Source organism: Rousettus aegyptiacus, unplaced genomic scaffold, assembly GCF_014176215.1.
Source record: "Rousettus aegyptiacus isolate mRouAeg1 unplaced genomic scaffold, mRouAeg1.p scaffold_m13_p_4, whole genome shotgun sequence".
Classification (NCBI taxonomy): domain Eukaryota; kingdom Metazoa; phylum Chordata; class Mammalia; order Chiroptera; family Pteropodidae; genus Rousettus; species Rousettus aegyptiacus.
In genome coordinates, this window is record NW_023416307.1 from 22,142,712 (window position 1) to 22,164,908 (window position 22,197).

General features: G+C 34.9%; 1 pseudogene; it reads left to right on the forward strand.

Moving 5' to 3' along the window:
• Positions 1–16,917: 16,917 nt before the first annotated feature.
• On the forward strand, positions 16,918–17,035 carry LOC118602149 (annotated as a pseudogene).
• The last annotated feature ends 5,162 nt before the right edge of the window (positions 17,036–22,197 follow it).

Below are 22,197 nucleotides of genomic sequence, written 5' to 3' on the forward strand. Positions count from 1 at the left end.
AAATAAAGCCAACAAATGAACCATTTTCAATGGCTAAGACAAAAGTGAACCATTAACGTAGAATTCATAGCAACAAGATCAGCATATAATTGGGTCATCGCTCATACAAATGATAACCCACCTTTGTGATTTGTGGGAGAAGAAAACCAAATTGTTAAATATATATATATACCCAGAGTTTGCCATTTTTAACATTCAACCAAAATTGAGGTGTTGTACACATAAAATTAACACATAAAATTTCCTTCTTTAGTTAGCTTCTATGTCGACGTCTTCACAGTGAAAAGTGATTAAAATTGTGTAAAAACAGAAAGTTGTACACCTTAAACTTAAACATGTTTTTGACAATTATATTCAATTTTAAAAAAATTTTAAAGAATGAAAGAATAATAATGAAAGGTAATCAGGATCAAAATCTTGTTTTAATAAAGCCCCAATTTCAGTTCTTGTTCTCAAAAAGGAAGATAAACTTAATTTATTTACTCCCAGGGCTACTTCTGAAAATATTCATGAGTACTGATTTTCCATTTTGTTCTTTTGGGTCAATAATTACTTTCATCTTAAATCCCACATGGTAAGTGTCATCAAATAGCAAGGGATGATGGATATATTTATATGGATAAAGAAGTTAATGAGAAATTAAACTCTGGAGAATTTAGGTAAATACTAGCACATTATAACTCTCTGAAAATTCTCTTTTTTGAATGTTTATATAGTATTATATAGTATGTGGGCAAAAATGTAAGGAAAATAGAAGATAATAAGAGCAATAAAAGCTTAGAGATCATCTACTTTTATATTCACTAAAATTGTTTTTTAAATAGACATGGCAAAATATAGTATCCGAAATATTTTCTAAAATATTTTTTGTTCTCTCTTTTTATTGACAATTTACATACCATGAAATTCATTGTTTTTAAGTATATAATTCAATGGCTTTAGTATATTCACAAAGTTGTACAATTCTGTGGTAGATTAAATAGTAAACCCCAAAAGATAAGTCCACTTGTAATCAACCTTAAGATTGTAGTTGTTGGTTGCAGATATAGTTAAGCATCTTGAGATGGAATCATTCTGGATTAACTAGGTGGTCCCTAAATCTATTGACAGGTATTCCTATAAGTAGACACAAAGGAGGAGAAATACAGAGGAGAAGGCGATGTGAAGATAGAGGCAGAGATTGGAGTGATGTATCCACAAGCCAAGGAATGAATGCCAAGAATTACTGGCAGCCCTCAAAAGCTAGGAGACACGCAGCAAATAGATTCTTCCTCAGAGCCTCCACATAATGTACTGACACTGCTGACATTGTAATTTCAGACTTCTGGTCCCCCAAAATGTGAGAGATAAATTTCTGTTGTTTCTGATAATCTAGTGCACAGCCCTAGGAAACAAATACAAATTCTCACCATTATCTAATTCTAGAGTATTTTCATCACCCCCCCCCAAAAAAAAACCATTAGCAATCTTCCCCATCCCCCACACTTAGCAACCACTAGTCTACTTTCTGTCTCTATAGATCTTCTTATTCTGGATATTTAACACAAATGGAGTCATACAGTATGTGGTCTTTTGTGACTGGCTTCTTCCACTTAATGTAACATTTTCAAGGTTTATGCATATTGTAGCATATTATTACTCCAGTCCTTTTATTGGCTGAATGATATTCTACTGAAGGCATATATCATATTTTGTTTATCCATTCATAAAATGATGAACATTTATGTTGTTTCCACTTTTTGTCTGCTATGAATAATATTGCAGTGATCTTTTACGTACATTTGTATGCATATCCATTTCATCCTATTAGCTTATTTGTTGCTTCACAGTGAAAAGTGATTAAAATTGTGTAAAAAGAGCTATATAATTGTTCATAGTATTCTTTTATAATCCTCTTATTCCTATAAGGTTGGTAATGGTGTCTTCTCTTTCATTCTTGATTTTGGTCATTTGAGTCTTTTCTCTTTTTTCTTGGTCAGTCTAGCTTAATATTTGTCAACTTTGTTGATCTTTTCAAAGAACAAACTTTTGATTTTCTTTACGGTTTTTCTATTTTTTTTTTAATCTCATTATTTCCATTCTAAGTTTCTTTATTCCTTCTTTATACTTGTTTTGGGTTTAGCTTTCTCTTCTTTATCTAGTTTCTTAAGGTGAAAAGATGGGTTATTGATTTAGATCTTTCTTCTTTGTTAATATAGGCGTATACAGCAACACATTTCTAAGCATTGCTTTAGCTGTACTCTATAAGTTTTGTTATGTTGTTTTTGTTTTCTTCTATATCAAACTATTTTCTAATTTCTTGTGTAATTTCTCCTCTCACCCATTATTTAGGAGTATGTCGTTTGATTCCATATATTTGTGAATTTCCCAAAGTTCCTTCTGTTAATTATTTCTAATTTCATTTCATTGTAATCAGAGAACATAGCTGATATGATTTTAGTCCTTTTAAATGTATTGATATTTGTTTTATGGCCTAGCATATGATCTATCCTGAAGAATATTTCATATGCACTTGAGAAGAATGTCCGTTCTGCTGATGAGTGGAGTGTTCCATAGTCGTCAGTCTACATAATTTATCATGTTCAAGTCTATGTCCTAGCTCTTTTCTCAGTTTGCTATCCATTGTATTGTTGAATTGTCTATTTCTTCCTCCAATTCTATCATACTTTTCTTTATTTTGGGATTCTGTTGTTAAGTTCATATATGTCTATAATGATTATTTGTTTTCTTGATGGGTTGATCCTTTTATCATTATATAGTATTTTTCTTTTTGTCCAGTAACAATTTTTGTCTTAAAGTCTATTTTGTCTGTTATTAGTATAGTTACTCCAGCTCTTTTTTGGCTACTGTTTGCTCGATATATCTTTTTCTGTCCTTTTAATCTATTTGTGTCTTTGAATATGAAAGCATCTTTTGTAGGCAACCTATAGTTGGATCATGTCTTTTAATCCATTTTGGCAATCTCTGCCTTTTAATCATTTACATTTAATATAATTACCAATAAGGTAGGATTTATGTCTACAATTTTGCTATTTGTTTTCTATATGTCTTATGTCTTTTTGTTCTTCTATCCATCCATTTCTGCTTTATTTTGCATTAAAAATTCTTTTGGTTTTCAAGGCTACTGCAGAGCTGGTAAGAGGGGCATGAAAATACAGCGAATTAAAATACCACAACGTTCAATGTTTTACCAAGATTCAGTTCTTTTTCTTGAATACTTTTTGAATTGTTGTAAACCTTCGATTAATTTCAAGAGTTTTGAAAAAATTGATTTTGACAGTTTTCGCCAATGTTCTCATTGCTTGTTTTGGAGAAGTGGCTTTTCAGAGGTCTTTATCTGCCATTTTTTGCTGATATCACTGTTGTCTCTTCCAATAACTTCATATAGAGACAAATAGGCCATAATTACTGTTATTACTATTCCCATTCATTTATAGATGAAGAAAAGTATATACATTTCCTATTGCTGCCATAACAAAGTTTCCAGAAACTTAGCAGCTTAAAACAACACAAGTTTATTACCTTACAGTACACTGACATGGGTCTCACCAGACTAATATCAAGGTGTTGGCAGAGTTGCATTGCTTTTTGGCATCTTTAAAAAAGAATCCACTTCCTTGCTCATTCATGTTGTTGGCAGAATTCAGTTCCTTACAGTTATAGCACTGAATTCCCTATTTCTTTGCTGGCTGTCTCCAGCTTTTACAGGCCACCCACATTCCTTGGCTTGTGGCCAGTTTCCTCCATCTTCAAAGCCAGCAATGATGGGTCAAGTCTCCCTTGTACTTTAAATCTCTCTTGCCTTTTCTTCTAGCCTTTAATGTATCTGACCTACCTTTCTGCCTTCCTCTTCACCTTTAAGGACCCTTTAATCCAGGAAAATCTCCCTATTTTAACATTTTTAACCTTAATTTCATCTGCAAATTTCCTTTCCATATAACATATCACATATTCCAGGGATTAGGACCTAGATATTTGTGTGAGGTCAGGAAGAGGCCCATTATGTTGCCTGACACACTGGAGCGCATGGAACTTATGTGACAAAAGTGACAAGTAGCAGAACTGGAACTAAAATATAGATCTCTGACTCCTTGTTCAGTGCTCTCTGATGCACAGTAACATAACCAGCCTAACTACCTCTATGATCCAGTCAAGGATATTCTGGCTAACCTGATACTTCTGAATTAAGAATGTTATCGTTTGAAGGAACCTCTGAGTCTAGCCCCGTCATTTCAGAGGTGAAGAAAATAAGACCCAAGCACGTTAAGCCCCATCCTCAGTTCCTAGAAAACCTAGAACCACTAGAACCATAACTTAGCCTCCTCTTCCAGCTCACGTGATTTTCCCACTACAAATTTTTTCAGTTAAACATATATCTTCACAAGATACATCATCTACTCAAATTAACTTTAAAATACTCAGCTATTGACAGCCATTCAAAACTTGGTCCATAAAACTTACATTATCTTTGTCCTGTCAACCACATCCAGCTGTCCATGACTTTGTCGCTTCTTCTCATTTAAATTTTATGACTTAAATTTTTTATTATATCTGTGTCAACTATAATTTAAAAAAAAATAAAAATATAAAAATTTTTAAATGAACTCCCACAAAGGAAAAATGTTTTTTCTTACAACTGTTGTAAGCCTCCATCTAAACACAGTTTCATATAGATTTCATCTCAGAAAAGGATTAAAGAGGAAGGATTATCCATATTCCTTTTCTTTTCTGCACGCCGATTGATTTTTATTAAATCCCATCCAGAGCAAGGTTTTCCTCTAAATGACATCTCAAGTTACTTATACCAAGCCAGAGAGAAAGAGAGACTGCTCACAAATGACCCTGAGTCAACCTTATAGATCCTATAGGCTCTGAAATGGAAAGTAGTGGGAGAGCCACTTAACTGAGGCTACTGCATTTAGACCTGTCATAACAAGATTATGTCATACATGCAGTGGAGTCCATCCTCAGTCACCTACACTCACAGAACAGTGGTGCACAGAACCTAAATACCATTTCTAATAGACTTCAAACTTATGCGATTTTTCACACCATATCAATCATAATGCATTTTTCTCTGGGCTAATAATAAAGTCAATATTTACAGAGCAGATGGCCCTAGTAGCAGGCTTATCTCCCATTCTGAGCCTGCTCAGCCCAGGCCTTGCCTGTGACACCCAGTCTGTCCTGCTATCAGCTGGGGCTCATTTAGAATTAGTTATCTTCTTCATCACTTGTGTACCCTACAAAAATTGGTCAGACCTTGTACATTCTTCTTACCCTTCAGCGGATTTCTATGAAATCAGAATTTGAGACCAATACCTTTTCCACAGGCCATTTCAATATTTCTCTGTATCTGAGCTCAGTCTTTTTTTCTTTAATTTTGCTTCCTCAAAAAAAAAAACAAAAAACAAACAAACAAACAAAAACAGGTGTCTCCATTCCTATTCAAAGCTAACTCTTCACTTGTTAATTCACTTTATTTTCTTCCATTTCCCTCTCCACGAATTTTAATTTTTTCATTAATCTCTACCTTGCCTCTGGCCCCTTCTCTTTTGCCTTCAGTTTGCCCTAAATAAATAAAGCCTCATCCCTCTCCTTCCTTGTGTTAACAAATTCCTCAAGTAGACTGAATTCTCCCCTTTGTCCTTGCACTCACCTTAATCCCTTATAATTTGGTTTCTCTGGTCAGCTATTTCATTGACATTCCACATTTAAACATCAAAACTTCCTTCCTAATTACCAAATCCAATGGTTTTTTAAAATCCATTTTCTTCTTTCTCATCTTTGCCTCACCTACCTGTCCAAGCAGTTGCCATTCTCATGCATTCTTTCCTCAAAGTCCCTAATGCTTATTTCGTTCTTCCTGTTCCTGCCACGACTATCCTCCAGCCAGGAAAATATACACCATCTTCTCCAAACTGGAGTTTACTTTTCCTGTTTCTAACTTCTGAAATACTATCCATGCTTTTAGTGCCCACAGACTGAAAGTCAGGGCTACATCTTCTCATTTTTGAATTCTCCATATACACCTACTATTACTGTCATAAGTGTATCACACATGAGGCATTTAATCAAGATCAGTAGACTGATGATTAGTTTGCTGACTAGTGTAAGGGGAGGTCCCCTTGGAAATGCTATTCTTAGCAAGGAAAAGCTGTCCTTGGGTGAGAAACCTGCTGTGGGACGGCCTCACAATGGATAACCCACCTGCGGATTGTTAATAATCACATGGATTTCAGTATCTGCCTAGTTTATCACCCTCATGCCCAGAACATTCTTTTATCTCAATATGTAGCTGAATTTAAAGAATAGTCCTGAGTTGCAAATGCTCCAAAAGATTTTCAAATAACACAAAAGTTGTTTTTTTGCTAACAATACGTTTTAAAATTTGAAGACATTATTAATTAATTTAGCATGGTACCATAGACAGCTGAACAAATATAATTACGTATTGGTTACTACATGATAAAAGACTCCTTAAGAGTCAAATTGTTTCTGTGCAGCATTTCTATTTTGGCCTCTGATTTACCTCATGACTATTCTGTAAAGTAAATGAAACCAAAGTGGCAAAAACATTGGAATTGGCGCTATGGCAATTCTGTATAAACAAGTTCACATAATCTAGCTTTGCAAGCCTGAGGATAGTCCGATTAAAAAATAATAATAATAAGGTGGTCCTTAACAAAAAAAAGTTTTTGTTATTGAGGATTTTTTTATGGTTTGGCAATTAATTATTCAATGCTCAAAAGAGCATAATGAAAAAAAGACGAACACTTTTTAAAAGCACCTGCATTCAGCATATCCTGTAACTATGACCCTTTAGCTATCATACAACTCTATTAAGCAGAAAGCTATTAGAAGACATCATCATAATATTCACCTTGTAATCATAACATCGATCTTGAACAATGTTTTATAATGTATTTAATAATAATCTTTGGACATTTAAACACATAAATATTCCCCAAAAGTCACAATTAGAATCATTCATTTTTAAAACCCAAACCCCAAAGCTTAAGAAAAATCAGAGGAGTCTTGAAAATTTTTAATTTAGGTGGTGGAACTAAAAGAAATAGAAAATATGCTATTCCTTCACATTTCCCTTTTTTAGGCTATTTTGGGCAATCAGCTTATAAAACTAACCGTATCTGCATTCTATTATTCCATTACAGAACAAAAAGTAGGAAGGAAAGCTTTTCCTAGAGAGAGAAAAATAATTAAAAATGGCATAAGTATTGATAAGTTTTGAAAATTGAATAACTATAATGTGGGTATTTTGAGTTGGCAAAAATGTGTGAGTTTCGAGGCTTAGTGCCAAGTCCCATGTCATTAGTGTCATCCGCTGTGAACATCATTCATGAGCTATAATATTGGCACCTCCTCAGGCACATACACACAGTATTTTGAGGTCAACTGGTGTGTGAAAGAAATATAAGCTTTAGTGTCAGACAGTCCAGGATCAAATTTTGGCTCCATAACTTACTAGCTATGTGACCTTGAGCAGAGTTCAGGCTCTTCACCTACACAAAGGAGTCGATAGCCACTTCAGAAGGTTGTTTGTTAGAATTAAATGAGATACTATATGAGGCACCTAACACAAATTTCTCTCTTCTTTGGAAAAGTGGTATAACTGCATCCTGGGAAATGACAGTTCCCAGCAGTAGAGGGTTAATAAAGAGAAGTTATTCTAAGCTGCTGGTGCAAGGATAGGCATCCTGTCCCAGACAGCCCATCAGCCCCACTAATGGGATTTAAAACAGTTGTTGCCTCTTCCTCAGTCGTGTAATGATTTCTGGACAGCCTGAGAGGCCCATTATCTGCAGTCCCTACTTCTGCTCTGTCTGGCGATAATGACTTCTTAGCACAACAACAGGGCCGCGGTCTTCCACTTCCTGCTGCACCACTGAGCAAAGGACCCTTGTTGAAGTCAAAGACAAATTGTCATCCCACCACAGAGGCAGATGGTCTGTGAAATGCTGCCCACCGCCTACCGCGAGAGCTCCTAGAGAGTTGTCCTCTAAGGCGAGGGTGCCCTCTGAGGGGTTTCCTGGGAGAATGTGAATATGATAGATGAGTGCATTCTGGTGAGAAAGTGAGATCCCAGCATCCGCAGAGGGCCTCTGAGGTTGATGTCCAGGTGCCAGGAACCTCCTCAGCCTCTGACTTGCAGTCTCATCTCACTCAGTTCTTACAACAGGCAGGGCCCAAGGGCAAACAAACAAACAAACAAAAACCCATTGTGTAAAAAAAGCCACATAACTCTGCTTAAGTTTCCATTAATATTTTTTCTTTTATTCTTTGCATTCTTTGTCTAACTGTTTTTACCTTCTTATATATAAGTCACCTCAAATCTGGTTTAGTAGTAGGCATGATATAAATACTAAATAAATAAAACAAATAGGATAATAAATTAAGGGCTTCTACCACGTTTGAGCGGCTCCTAAAAGAGTTCTTGGCATTAATCATGGAAGGTAATGCTCGCCTAAATTAAGGAAGATATAAAATGTTGATTCTATAATATGATTTGTCAAATTAACACTAATGTAGGATTCCAAATGAAAGGAAAAAGATATAGTTGGTTGTGGTTATAAAATGAATGCACATGAATTTTTAAAAGTTAATTTGAAAGTAGGAGAAAAACTTTCTCCTACAGTTAGACAGCTACCTAAATTTTTCTCAACCATTTACTTCAAGATAAATATCAAATTTATTAAATATTATCTCATGCTTTTATAAACAAATGTGTATAATTTGAAAAACATTTACCTGGTGAAACTGAAAGTCATGCCAAATGCTTACTGAGTTTAAATGTATACTTTTCAAAAGTCATTTTGAAAAGCAATCTGGCATTATATTTTAAGTACACAAAAATATGTATTCTTATTACCCCATTTCTGGAAATCTATCTTAAAGAAACAATCCCAAATTCATGAAAAAATATGCAAAAAGACATAATAGAAAAAAATAAAAACAAGCTAAAAATGTACTATTATAAGGAAATAAATACATAAATAGTGGCATGGCTCTATGATGAAATTCTTAGTGACATAGCAAAAGATAACTAAAAATAAGTAGAATTTAAAGTGTGTATACAACCAGAGGGAGGTAGATGGGAGGAGGGATTTTAAATAATTTCTCCAATTAAAAAAATTAATAAAATAAATAAATAAATAATAAAGTGCCTATATGGTATAAAATCAAATATGTAAAACAGACAGAAGTATAAAAGTTGCTATTAGTAGTTAGAGTTACAGGTCATTTAAATTTTATTATGCATATTTTTCCAAAATTTCCAAGTTGTCTCTATGAGTATATATTGTATTTATAATTTGGAAAAATAATATATCTTATATGTGAAATATAAATGAATGGGGTTAATTTGCAAAGAAAAAACTCACTGATTGACATAACCTGTGCAACCTTTGTCATCAGGCATCCTAGATCCAGAAGAGGAGTGGCTCAGCTGAGGAGAGAGGAATAAGCCATGAGTATAAGTAGTCTGTTTAGAAGGACTGGTTGGAGGACTGGCCCCAAAGTGGATGGTCAGCCACAAATCACTGGGTCCCCAGGGCAGGGTGAACTGAAGTGCAAACCAGAGTGTCCAATTTGGTCACAGGCCTGCAACATTGCTCAGAGCCTGACTGCAACTAGAAAACAAATCAAACCATTGAAACTGACCAGAAATGACACAGATTATAGAATTAGAAGATGAAAACATTAAAAGTTATTATAACTACATTTAGCGTGTTACAGAAACTACCAGAAAAGTTGAATAAATAGAAATGTGGAAGGTATAAAAAGCTCAAGTCAAATTTCTAGAGATCAAAATCCCCCCAAAACATTTTTGTGTACTTAAAATATAATGCCAGATTGCTTTCCAAAATGGTTTTAACAATGTACATTTAAACTCAATAAGTATTTGGTATGACTTTCAGCCTAAAAAATAAGAATGGCATGAGATTAATAGTATATTAGACATTACGGAAAAAAGATTGGTGGACTTGAAGACATAGCAATAGAAACTACCCAACATACAACTTAGAAAATAAAGACTGCAAAAAGAAAAAATAACACACAGAGCCCCAGTTACCTGTGGAACTTTAACTAGCATACTATACATGTAATCGAAGTCCCCAAAACATGGAAAAAGAGTGGGAGGCAGAACAAAATACCTAAAGAAATAATGACCCGAATTCTTTCGAATTTGATAAAATCTAGAAACAGTACCAAAGAGTTCCAAAGCAGCTCAACAAACCCCAGCACAAGAAAATGGAAGAAAACTAAACCGAGGCATATCATATTTAAATTGCTTAAATCCACTAATAAAGTTAAGGGTAAAAGGGGTCAAATATATGATGACAGAAGCAAATTTAAATTACGTGGTAAACACAAAATGCAATATACAGACGATGTATCATTGAATTTCGCACTTGAAACCTATATATTTTCATTAACCAATGTTACCCCAATACATTTAATTAAAAAAATTTTTAAACAACCATATGAAAGATGGTGAGATTTCTTTTAAGTCAACCTAGAATTCTATACACAGCAAAAATATCTTTAAAAATGAAAGCAAATAAGAACTTTTTCAGATATACAGAAGGTAAAAGAATTTATCAAAAATCCCTTAGGCAGAAGGAAAATGATACCAAATGGAAGTAAGGATCTACACAAAGAACATCAATTATACAAAGGTTAAAATAAAAGACTTTTTGTAATAATAAAGGACCTTATTTATAAACCCATTTAAAAGATAAATGACAGCAATGTGTTGTTAGGTTATAACATACATAGAAATGAAATGGAAGATATAGATATCACAAAGTCCAGAAGGGGAGAAATGAAAATATACTGTTGCAAGTTTCTTATAAGGTAAATAAAGTCTGGCATCCAATATCTGAAGTGTGGCATTTCTAACATCACTACAGAAGCAATTGCAAAAGTAACTCGGTTAGAGCTAAAAATCCTACAAGAAAGTTAAAATGGATTCATAAAAAAATATTTAATACAAATGGAGGCAAACAAAAACAATAAAGGAGAATGAAGAACAGATGAGAAAATAGAAAAAAAACAAGATGATAAATGTACACCCAACTCTAGCAATAATCACATTAAATATAAATGATCTAAATATAAATAAATCAAAGACAGCAATTTTTAGATTAGATTTTTAAAAAGCAAGAATCAAATATAAAGTCATAATGAGGATTTTAAAAAAAGAATAAGGAAATTATGCTCTGCTAACACTGATTTTAAAATGTCAGAGTGGCTCTATTAATATCAGACATAGTATGTATTCTTGATTTTTAGAGCAAAGAATATTATCAGTGATAAAGAGGGTCATTTCATACCGATAAGATGTGATTCATCAAAAGAATATAAAAAGCCTAAAAGTTTTTGTACCAACTTACTAATGACAAGCTTCAAAATGTATGAAGCAGAAATGATGAAATGACAAGAACTAGGCAAATCAACAATTACAAGCCAAGATTTAACATTTTCTGTCAATTATTAATAGAAGAAGTAGACAGAAAAATCAGTAACAATACCGAAGACTTAAAACAGACTATCAACCAATTTGGCATAATTGAAAATTATAGACGACTGCACCCAACAGAAATAGAATTATTTTTAAGTGCACGAAAGCATTTACCAAGAGAGACCATAACTTAGGCCATAAGTCAAGTCTCAATAAATTTCCAAGGATTCAAATGATGCAAAGTATATTCTCTGAAGAAAATAGAATTAAATTAGAATTAAAACAGAGGAATATCTAGAAAATACCAAATATTTAGGAACTAAAAATTACACCTCCAAATAACCAATGACTCAAAATCAAAATGGAAGTTAGAAAGTATTTTGTTTGAAAATAATAAAGTATTTTGTTTAAAGTAAATAAAAATAAAACATATCAAAAGTGTGAAATGCAGCTAACTCAGTATTAAAAAGGAAGTTTAGAGCACTAAATGTCTATATTAGAAAAAAAGACACTAGCTATTAGGGAAATGCAAATGAAAACCACAATGAGATACCACCTCATAACTGTTAGAATGGCTATCATCAACAGGATAAGTAATAACAAATATTGAGGAGGTTGTAGGGGAAAGGGAACCCTCATACACTCCTGGTAGGAATGTAAATTGGTAGAGCCACTTTGGAAAGCAGTATGGAGGTTTCTCAAAAATTTAAGAATAGAATTACAACACGACCCAGCAATCCCTCATCTGGGTATCTACCCCCCAAAATTAAAAATATTTATACATAAAGATATATGCACACTGATGTTCATTGCACCATTATTCACAGTGACCAAGACATGGAAACAACCAAAGTGCCCTTTGACAGATGATTGGATAAAAAAACTATGGTACATATATACAATGGAATATTACTCAGCCATAAGAAAAGATAAAATACTGTCATTTGTGACCACATGAATGAATCTTGAGATTATCATGCTAAGCAAAATAAGTCAGACAGAAAAAGTTGAGAACTATATGATTTCAGTTATATGTAGGATATAAAACTGAAAACTACAAACAAACAAACAAAAACTCATAGCCGCAGACAACAGTTTAGTGATTACCAGAGGGAAAGGTGGAAGGGGGAGGTAGAGAAAGTTAAATATATAGTGACAGAAGAAGATTTGACTTTGGGTGGTGATCACACAATGCAATATATAGATGATGTATTATTGAATTGTACACTTGAAACCTATGTAATTTTATCAACCAATGTAGCCCAAATATTTTTAATTAAAAAAAAAGCCTCAAATTTATGACCTCATCCTCCACCTTAAGAAACTAGAAAAAGAAGGGCAAATAAAACCCAAAGTGATCAGAAGCAAACAATAAAGATCAGAACAAAAATCACTGAAACAGAAAAACAGTAGAGAAAAATCTATATTACTAATAGGCAAAAGATTTAATCAGACACTTTAACAAATAAGACACAAAATGGCAAATAGCACATAAAAGATAATTAACATTGTTAGTCATTAGAGAAATTAACATTAAAACCACAAAGAGACAGTGCTGTAATATGTCTATTAAAATATATAAAATTAAAATTGACAGTACTGAGAGCTGGCATAGATTCGAAGCAACTGGAATTCTCATGCATTGATGGTAGGAATGTAAAGTGGTACAATTACTTTGGAAAAGAGTTTGGCAGTTTCTTAAAAAATTAAACATGTGACCTAGCCATTTGTATATCTTACATAAATGCTCAAGAAATATAAAAGTATGTGGCCAAAGACTTGTGTATAATGTTTATAGCGGCTTTATTTGTAAAGTCAAAAACTAGAAACAACCCAAATACCCATTACCAGGTGAATAGATTAAAAAATTGCAAGATTTCCAGTCAAGATGATGGAATAGGTGAATGCTGTGCTTGCCTCCTCTCATGATCACATCAAAATTACAATTAAACTACAGAAAAACCATTATTGAAAATCACCAGGAGTCTAGCTGCATAAAAGTCCTACAACTAAGGACATACAGAAGATACCTTGAGACCAGTAGGAGGGGTAGAGAAGCATAATGGGCTGATCCCAACCCACATGTGGTGGTTAAAAATCAAGAGGGATATCTCGGCTACGAAGGTTCCCCTGGAGGAGCAAAGGGTCCAGCCCCACACCAGATTCCCCAGGCCGGGTTTCCAGTGTCAGGAAGAGAAGGCCCCACAAAATCTGGAATTGAAAATCAGCAGAAATTGTGGCTGAGTGAGACAGAAGTTGGCTGGAATTCCTCCCAAAGGGCCAATGCCTGGACTTACCTGCTGACCAACTCACTCTAAACTCCAGCACTGGTCAGCAGCTCAAAAGTCTCCAGGGACACATGAGAAGAAACTGAATTATCTGGCTGCAGGATGAGGGCTGGAGGGGCAGCGTTCTCGTAGACAGAAGTGCTGACGGAGGCCACTGTTCCTTTGTTGAGCCCTCTCCTCACCCAGCACGCAGATGCAGGCACAGGCACAGGCGCAGACACAGAAGGAGAGTGTATCTGAGTCTCTATCACCCTGGCTAACAGCCTGGCTAACACCCTTGTGATTCCGAGACCCCACTCCACCCAACTTGCAGGCCCACCCAAGCTGCTTCCAGTGGATATTCTATACAAACAGCCTGTTTGGGCTTATGCTGCAAACTTTCCTAAAACCTCTCAAAGGTTCACAAAACCTAAATAAGCAGCATCTGGCCTCGGTGTGCCTCGTACCTCTTGCTGAGCAGCCCCAAGCCTAGCATTAGCAGCAGCCGGCTTCAGTTTACAGCTTGGCCTCTTGAGATATATCCAAGCCCAGCATGGGTGGCAGCCATTTGCGGATTGCTTGTTGGCTCGTGTCAGGTGGCCTTGGGCAGGGTTTAGGTTGCGACTAAACTTAGTCTGCAATGAGGCCCTTCCCAGGTGGCACTGGTATGCATGATCAGTGGCCGGCACCCATATGAGGCCAGAGTACCACTTGGGGCCACGTCCAAAGACAACACACCCAAAGAGCAGACCTAAAAGGCATCATGGCCCCGCTAAAACAAAACCCAATCCACAGGGTTAGCCTCTGCACAACACCTTGTCCACTGTAGCCACCAGCCAGTTTTCATAACCAGCTCGAGGGGCAATTCCTGCCATGTGCAAACAGCAACCAAGGCCCAACTACAACAGGAAGGCACACACAACTCATACAAGGGACACACCTAGAGCACCAAGCTCAGGTGACCAGGGAAACTATGCCACTGGGTCCTAAAGAACACCTACTACATAAGGCCATTTTACTAAGACTGGGGGACGTAGCAGCTCTACCTAATACATAGAAACAAACACAGGGAATCATCCAAAATGAGGAGACAAAAAAAAGTCCCAAATGAAAAAACAGAACAAAGCTCTAGAAAAAGAACCAAACAAAATGGAGACAAGTAATCTGCCAGATGCAGAGTTCAAAACACTGGTTATAAGGATACTCGATGAACATAGGAGAAGAGTAGATGAACTCAATGAGAACTTTAACAGAGACAGAAAACATAAAAATGGAAATAAAAAACATAAAAAAGAACCAGTCAGAAATGAAGAATGCAATAACTAAAATGAAAAATATCTTAGGAGGAATCAACAGTAAATTAGACAGAGGATCGAATCAGCAATTTAAAAGATAAGGTAGCAGAAAACACCTAATCAGAACAGCAAAGAGAAAAAAATGAATCCAAAAAAATGAGGGTAGTTTAAAGGGCCTCTGGGACAACATTAAGAATACCAACATTCACATCATTGGGATACCAGAAGGAGAAGAGAGAGAGCAAAGAGTTGAAAACCTATTTGAAGAAATAACAACCAAAAATTTTCCTAACCTGACCTATAATGAAATAAACATACAAGTCTAAGAAGAGCACAGAGTCCCAAACAAAATGAACCCAAAAAGGCTCACACAAAGACACATGATAATTAAAATGACAAAGATAAAAGACAAAGAGAGAATCTTAAAAGCATCAAGAGAAAAGCATTTAGTTACCTACAAAGGAGCTCCCATAGACTGTCAGTTGATTTCTCAATAAAACTTTGCAGGCCAGAAGGGATTGGCACAAAATATTCAAAGTGATGAAAAGCAAGGACCTACAACTAAGAGTACTCTTCCCAGCAAAGCTATCATTTAAAGTTGAAGGACAGTTAAAGAGCTTTCCAGACAAGAAGAAGCTAAAGGAGTTCATCACCAACAAACCAATATTATAGGAAATGTTGGAGAGACTTCTTCAAGAAGAAAAAAACATAAAAGATAAATAAATAATAAAATGGCAAAACTACATGCCTATTAACAACTACATGCCTATTAAGTGCTCCAATCAAAAGATAGGGTGGCTGAATGGATAAGAAAACAAGACCTTATATATGCTGCCTACAAGAGACTCACTTCAGATTGAAAGATACGTACATACTGAAAGTAAAGAGATGGAAAAAGACATTTCGTGAAAATGGAAACAAACAAACCAAAAGAGCTAAGGTTGCAATACTTATATCAGACAAAATAGACTTTGACACAAAGGCTACACCAAGAGACAAAGAAAGACCCAGTAATCCCACTTCTGGGTATTTATTCGAAGAAACACAAAACACTACTTCAAAGGGACATGTGAATCCATTTGTTCATTGTAGCATTATTTATAATAGTTGAAATATGGAGGCAACTTGGGTGCCATCAATGGATGAATGAATAAAGAGGTAGTATGTATATATGGTGGAATATTACTCAGCCAGGAAAAAGAATGAAATCTTGCTATCTGAAACAATATGGATGCTCCTAGAAGGTATTTTGCTGAGTAGAGTAAATCAGGCAGAAAAAGGCAAATTCCATATGATTTTGCTTACATGTGGAATCTAAAAAATGAACTAAAACAGAAACAAACTCATAAATACAGAGAACATTTTGATGGTTGCCAAATGGGAGGGGATTTGATGGAGATGAGTAAAAAGGGAGAAGGGATTAAGAAGTGCAAATTGATAGTTACAAAATAGCTATGAGAATGTAAAGTATACCATAAGGAATACAGTCAATAATATTGTAATAACAGATGGGTACTAGATTTATTAGTGTGATCACTTTATAAGTTACATATATGTCTAATCGATATGTTGTACACCTGAAACTAATATAATATTGTATGTCAATTGTAATTTAAACATTTAAAAAATGAAATACAAATTGGTAGTTACAAAATAGTCATGGGGATAAAAAGTATAACATAAGGAATATAGTCAATAATATCGTAATAACTATACTTAGTGTCAGGTGGTTACTAGATTTATCTGAGCGATTGCTTCGTAAGTTATATAAATGTCTAATCACTATGTTGTATACCTGAACTTGTATAATACTGTATGCCAACTGTAATTGAAAAATAAAAGATTATTTTTAAAAAATTATACTATCCATGTATATGGCCACGCCACCCTAAACAATCCTGATCCCATCTGATCTCAAAAGCTAAGCAGGGTCAGGCCTGGTTAGTACTTGAATGGGAGACCACATAGAAAGACAGGTGCTATTGGCATAAAAAATAAAAAATAAAAAATAAGGGATTGTAAGCTGATAAGGTCCTTGCAATGTGTGAGGTCAACCAAGGGTTGCCTCGCCTAAAAAACAAACAAACAAACAAACAAACAAACAAACAAAAAACGCTATCTGTATAATGGAATGCTACTTAGCAATAAAAAAAAAAAACCACTAATGTGCAAAACAGCACAGATAAATCTCAAATAATAGAGTGAAAAAATGTAAACCACCAAAAAAATGGATACATACTGTATGATTCTATTTCAATAACATATTAAAAAATAAAAGCGAATCTATGGCTACAGAAAACTGAAAGAGGTTGTCTGGGGATGGAGTGGCTCACAGAGAGGCAGGAGGGGGCATTACAAGGGAATAAGGAATCTTTGGCAGTGGATATGTTCATTATTTGATAGTAGTGATCACAAGTGTGCACATATGTCAAAAATTATCAAATTATACTCTATAAATAGGAGCAGTTTATTTTATATCAGTTATACTCCAGTTAAGATTTTTATTTATAACCCAAAACATGGAACATTTGGAACATTACCCAAAAAGGACAACTCCAGTGAAGTGCTATAGGTCTGGGAGGAGGGGGTGGCAAGGAAACCTAAAAATGTCATAAAGAGGGTAAGCAAGTCAGAGAGTGCCTATGAAGCAGAATCCTGGCAGACAGACTACCTACTTAACAATTTTGCCTGAGCAGCAGAGTACACCATCAGTGGATGAATCCAAAAGTCAAGTTCAGTTAAAGGTTGTACTTAATTACAGTCATATTTTTTTCGGCCCGTTGGATTTCTTCAGCCTCTAATGCCATGCTGACTTGTCTGATTGTTAAATCACATTGAAACCTAGGAGGATGACACCGGCCAAAAAAAAAAGAGGATTTGTGACTACATCCAGATGCAAACATGATTACATGTTTGTTTCCTAAGATTCAAAAAGAGAAAAAGGTGACTGGCTTTCCCCACTAGCTTTCAAATTTGTATAGAATTGTTGACACTCATATAAATATGGAAGAAAGAAAGAAAGAGACAAAAGCGCACAATGAAAATGATTGGAAAGGTGACTTTATTTTATAACACAAGGACTAGAAATCACGCATTGTCTAAAAGATAACCACAAGAACATGATATAAAATTTAAAATTTCAACTATGTCTGAAATCTATAAAGCTGCAATCAGATCTACTATTGGCAAGCCACAAGTACTTTGTGTGACACAGGGACAGAGGAGAAACAATCCTTCGAAATTCGAATACCAGGTCTGGATGCTGATGTAATAGAGAACAATGATTAAACTTTCAATCAAACAGATTTTTTAAATATGTTACATGTCATAGCCAGAGATTTCAAATCCAAGACAAAATCTGGTGTTAGTTACAACAGAGATGAATTGGGTGGTCTTTTAGTACACAGATGATCACAAAATCAGCATAATGTGGAAATCAATTCAAGGACTCTTTTCTTCATCTCAGCTCATGAAGATTCCAAATGAATAAAAGCGATGTTATAGATTTATGAGCCATGGCCCTGCAAAGCGTTTTATGCTATTTTCCAAGTTATTTACCATGTTTCAAAGCAAAATCATTTAACATGAACTCCATTCTCTAACTATACCTAAATATCTTTACTTTTTAAACAATTGAATTCCTGATTATTTTTTCCAGATGCACAGGGCTTCAAAAAAATAAATAAATAAAACTGGGTAGATTTCATCCCCAAACCATCTGGAGAGCCAGAAGAAATGGGGCTGGTCTCAGTGCCAGCTCTCTCTAGAGCCTACTTTATGCTCACTCACTTCCAATTGACTGTCCCTCCCTAGATAGGAACATTTAATGGAAATATTACAAGCTCCCACGTGATCACTTTCTTCTCAAGTTTGTTTCCAGGGAAAACTCTGCAATTGAATGATGTAGGATGCTTATCAGAAAAAAGAAAGCACAGTGTGATTTTCTTTATGTTACAACCACCAGGAACTAGATAAAATGTGTAACTAAAGTAAATGTAATTGAGAGACAAATATTAAATGTCATTACATGTTTATAAACTACAGCAGCTTTCATTCATCCTACAAGTATTTTATTCTCATTATTATTATGTCAGGCTCTGCATTAATGGCTCATATATGGAGATGAAAAAAACTTGGTTCCCATATCAAAGGACTTATAGGATAGTGGGGGAAACAGACAAGAAAAGTAAAATTTCTCTAGATTGTTGCAAAGCTCTACAAGAAAGAAAATGTTTTAGAGATTCAAATATTTCATCCAAAGCCATAACTCCTTAGAAAGACAGTTATTATAAGTGACAACATCCTTCTGCTTTGTCCTTCAATTATTTCTCCAATCTTAACATGTCCTTCTAGTCAACATCTATTCACCTCTCATATGAAGACAATGGCCTCAATTTCAAATATTCTGGCACAATCCTCAGGTCTTATGCCAGATCATATGCCCCATGTTTCAGAATGTAATCATCAAATACATTTATTCCTACCTTCACATCCTGGCTCAAGCTGCCCTCCGTGCCCAAAAAGCATTTCCACCTCATCCACCCAAATCTTAAATAACCTTCAAGGCTCAGAGCAGTTACCATTTTTTTTCTGTTGCTACAATGGCCTATCTTGTCTATTCTCTGAACTCCTGACACAAATGAGAATTCAGACCCATTTTTACCTACAGTTGTGTCCTGTATATTAGTTTTACCCCATCAACTAAACTCTTTAAGTTCCTTTAAGAAACATGCGCTCTGATAATGCTGAAAACACAACAGATGCTTGAAAATATATAGGTTAATCTTAATTTATGTGGAAATCGAGGCCAAGTAAGACAATAATTTTCTCAAAGTGGCAAGGTTAAATAATAAATACACATTAATTGCTACCATTCATCATGTACCAACATGCCAAATTCTGTGTTATTCAATATTAGAGAAAAAATAAATTCTGATTTCTCTAGTTTTTAAGAAAGCACTTATATGTTTCACTCAAATCGACCACATTATTATTATGTTTTATTTGTCAAATATCTACTTTGTGCCAAAAGCTATATATCAGCTATTTTACTTAATTTTTATGAAACCGTATATAGTAAGTATGATCACCGTCCCTCAAAAATATTAAAGAACTTATCCATGTACTCATTGCACGGAGTTGAAACAAGATTCTAAAGTAGGTCTTTCAGTCTTTAAACCTTTTGTTCTTCCCCACTCTGCACCACCTATGAATTCCTCCCCCCGCCGCCAAAAAATCCATTCTTACATCAACTCATTAATTAATAAAAAGTGTATGAGACCTATTCATCCAATCCATACTACACCAAGTTTATACTCAGGTCTACATTATGTAGCACCAACTGAATAGTTTGCAATTTTCCATAATATTTTAGTTCTGGAGATGTTAAACTCCCAATTTTCTAGCATTTGTAAAAATTATATAGTCAGTCACCTGAGTCATCTAGGTTCTTTAGACAATGAGTAGCTAAGAACTGTATTTTGTATAGTTCCCAATCCCATACCTAGTGATCCAGACTATAAATTGTTTTACTACAATGTTGCCTGTGTGTGTGTGTTTGTATTGCTTGTTTAAATAAAATGATATCATACTCTAGATTTCAGCCTGAAGTGCTTATTTTTTTGTCTTTCTCCTCTGGTCAAATCATTGTATTTAATTCATTGTGCATGTTTAGAGGTAGGTCTTCCAGCCACACCAAGCCATTGCAAATTTCACAAGTGGTGTAATAATTACCATTAGATCAGGGAAATTTATTATAGAATGCATTTCTTTTATACATGCACACATTTTATTAATGCAATTGGTAATTATTTACTTATTTATTATCAATAGTGCCTCAAAGTCGGTGCAACCTTAATTACTTCCTAATTATCCAGACCCTTATTTCTTCATAAAGACAGACTTGAAAACAGCAGTTCAATAGCTCAGACATTTTACAACTAACATTGATTTCTCCTCCCTCCTCATTTATTGATGGGCCATTCTCTCTTGTATTTTTTTCCCCTGATAAAGTTGTAAATGACTCTGCTTATTTTATTTAATTCTTTCAGTTACCATTAGCTCACTTGGCCTATTTATTTCCTTTGCCTCTTCTGGCTGTACTCGTTCTGCTGAGATTCTCTGGTTTGAATCCTTCCCTGTGATCCATTTTGAGTAAATGTTCCTTTCACCTTTAAACTTTAATGTTTCATAGCCTATATATTCTGTGCCACTCCTTCCACAAAATTGTGCTACAAAATAATTATCCTCACCTCATGCTAACGTACACACTATTATTTTTGAATAGTCCCCTTTTTTGTAGCTTTAATATACCTGAAAGTTGCAGATACAATATCGCTTATATTTCTACACACACACAAAACAGACTCCTCGATGAATAGCATATGTATTTACCTCCAGTAGCCTGGGGGAAACAGAAACAATCAGAATAATTCTATAAATAGAAGCTTCATCAGTTTAATCTTTTCAAAATTTCCACAAACATAAGCCATTCTGCCCAAGGTAAAATTCTCTTCAATGATTTGCTCTGTCCATAGCACAAGACCCTTATCTATCCTCCATTCTCATTCTAAGCTCCAAAATGTGCTGCAAACTGTGGGTAACCTTTGCGTGGGGAACTGGAGAGGAAGATAACCTTTCCTCTAAATAGTGGAGAACATTTCTTACTGACATCTACACCTCAGGTGATAATTCTTTGGTATATTCCTTTCTTTCCTTCTGAAAGTGATCTTTATCTTGCTTCTAAGCATTCTAGAATGTTAAAAACATAAACCAAAAAAACCTTTTATTTTAAACTTAACCCATGGCATGAGACATGATGAAGAATAGTACTGTATCAGTTTCCTATTGCTCCTACAACAAATCACCATAAACTTAATGGCTTAAAGCAACACAAATTTTATTGTACAGTTCTGGAGGTCAGAAGTCTGAAATGGGTCTCACTGGACTAAAATTAAGGGGCAACAGGGCTGCACTTATTTCTAGAGGCTCCAGGTAGAAAAGAACTATTTCTTTACCTTTCCCAGTTTCTAGAAGTTGCCCACAGTTTTGGCCCCTCACCCTTTTCTATCTACAAAGCCAGCAGCAGGTGGAGGAGTCTTTTCTATGTTGCATCACTCTGATACTGACTCTCCTGCCATCTTTTACCTAT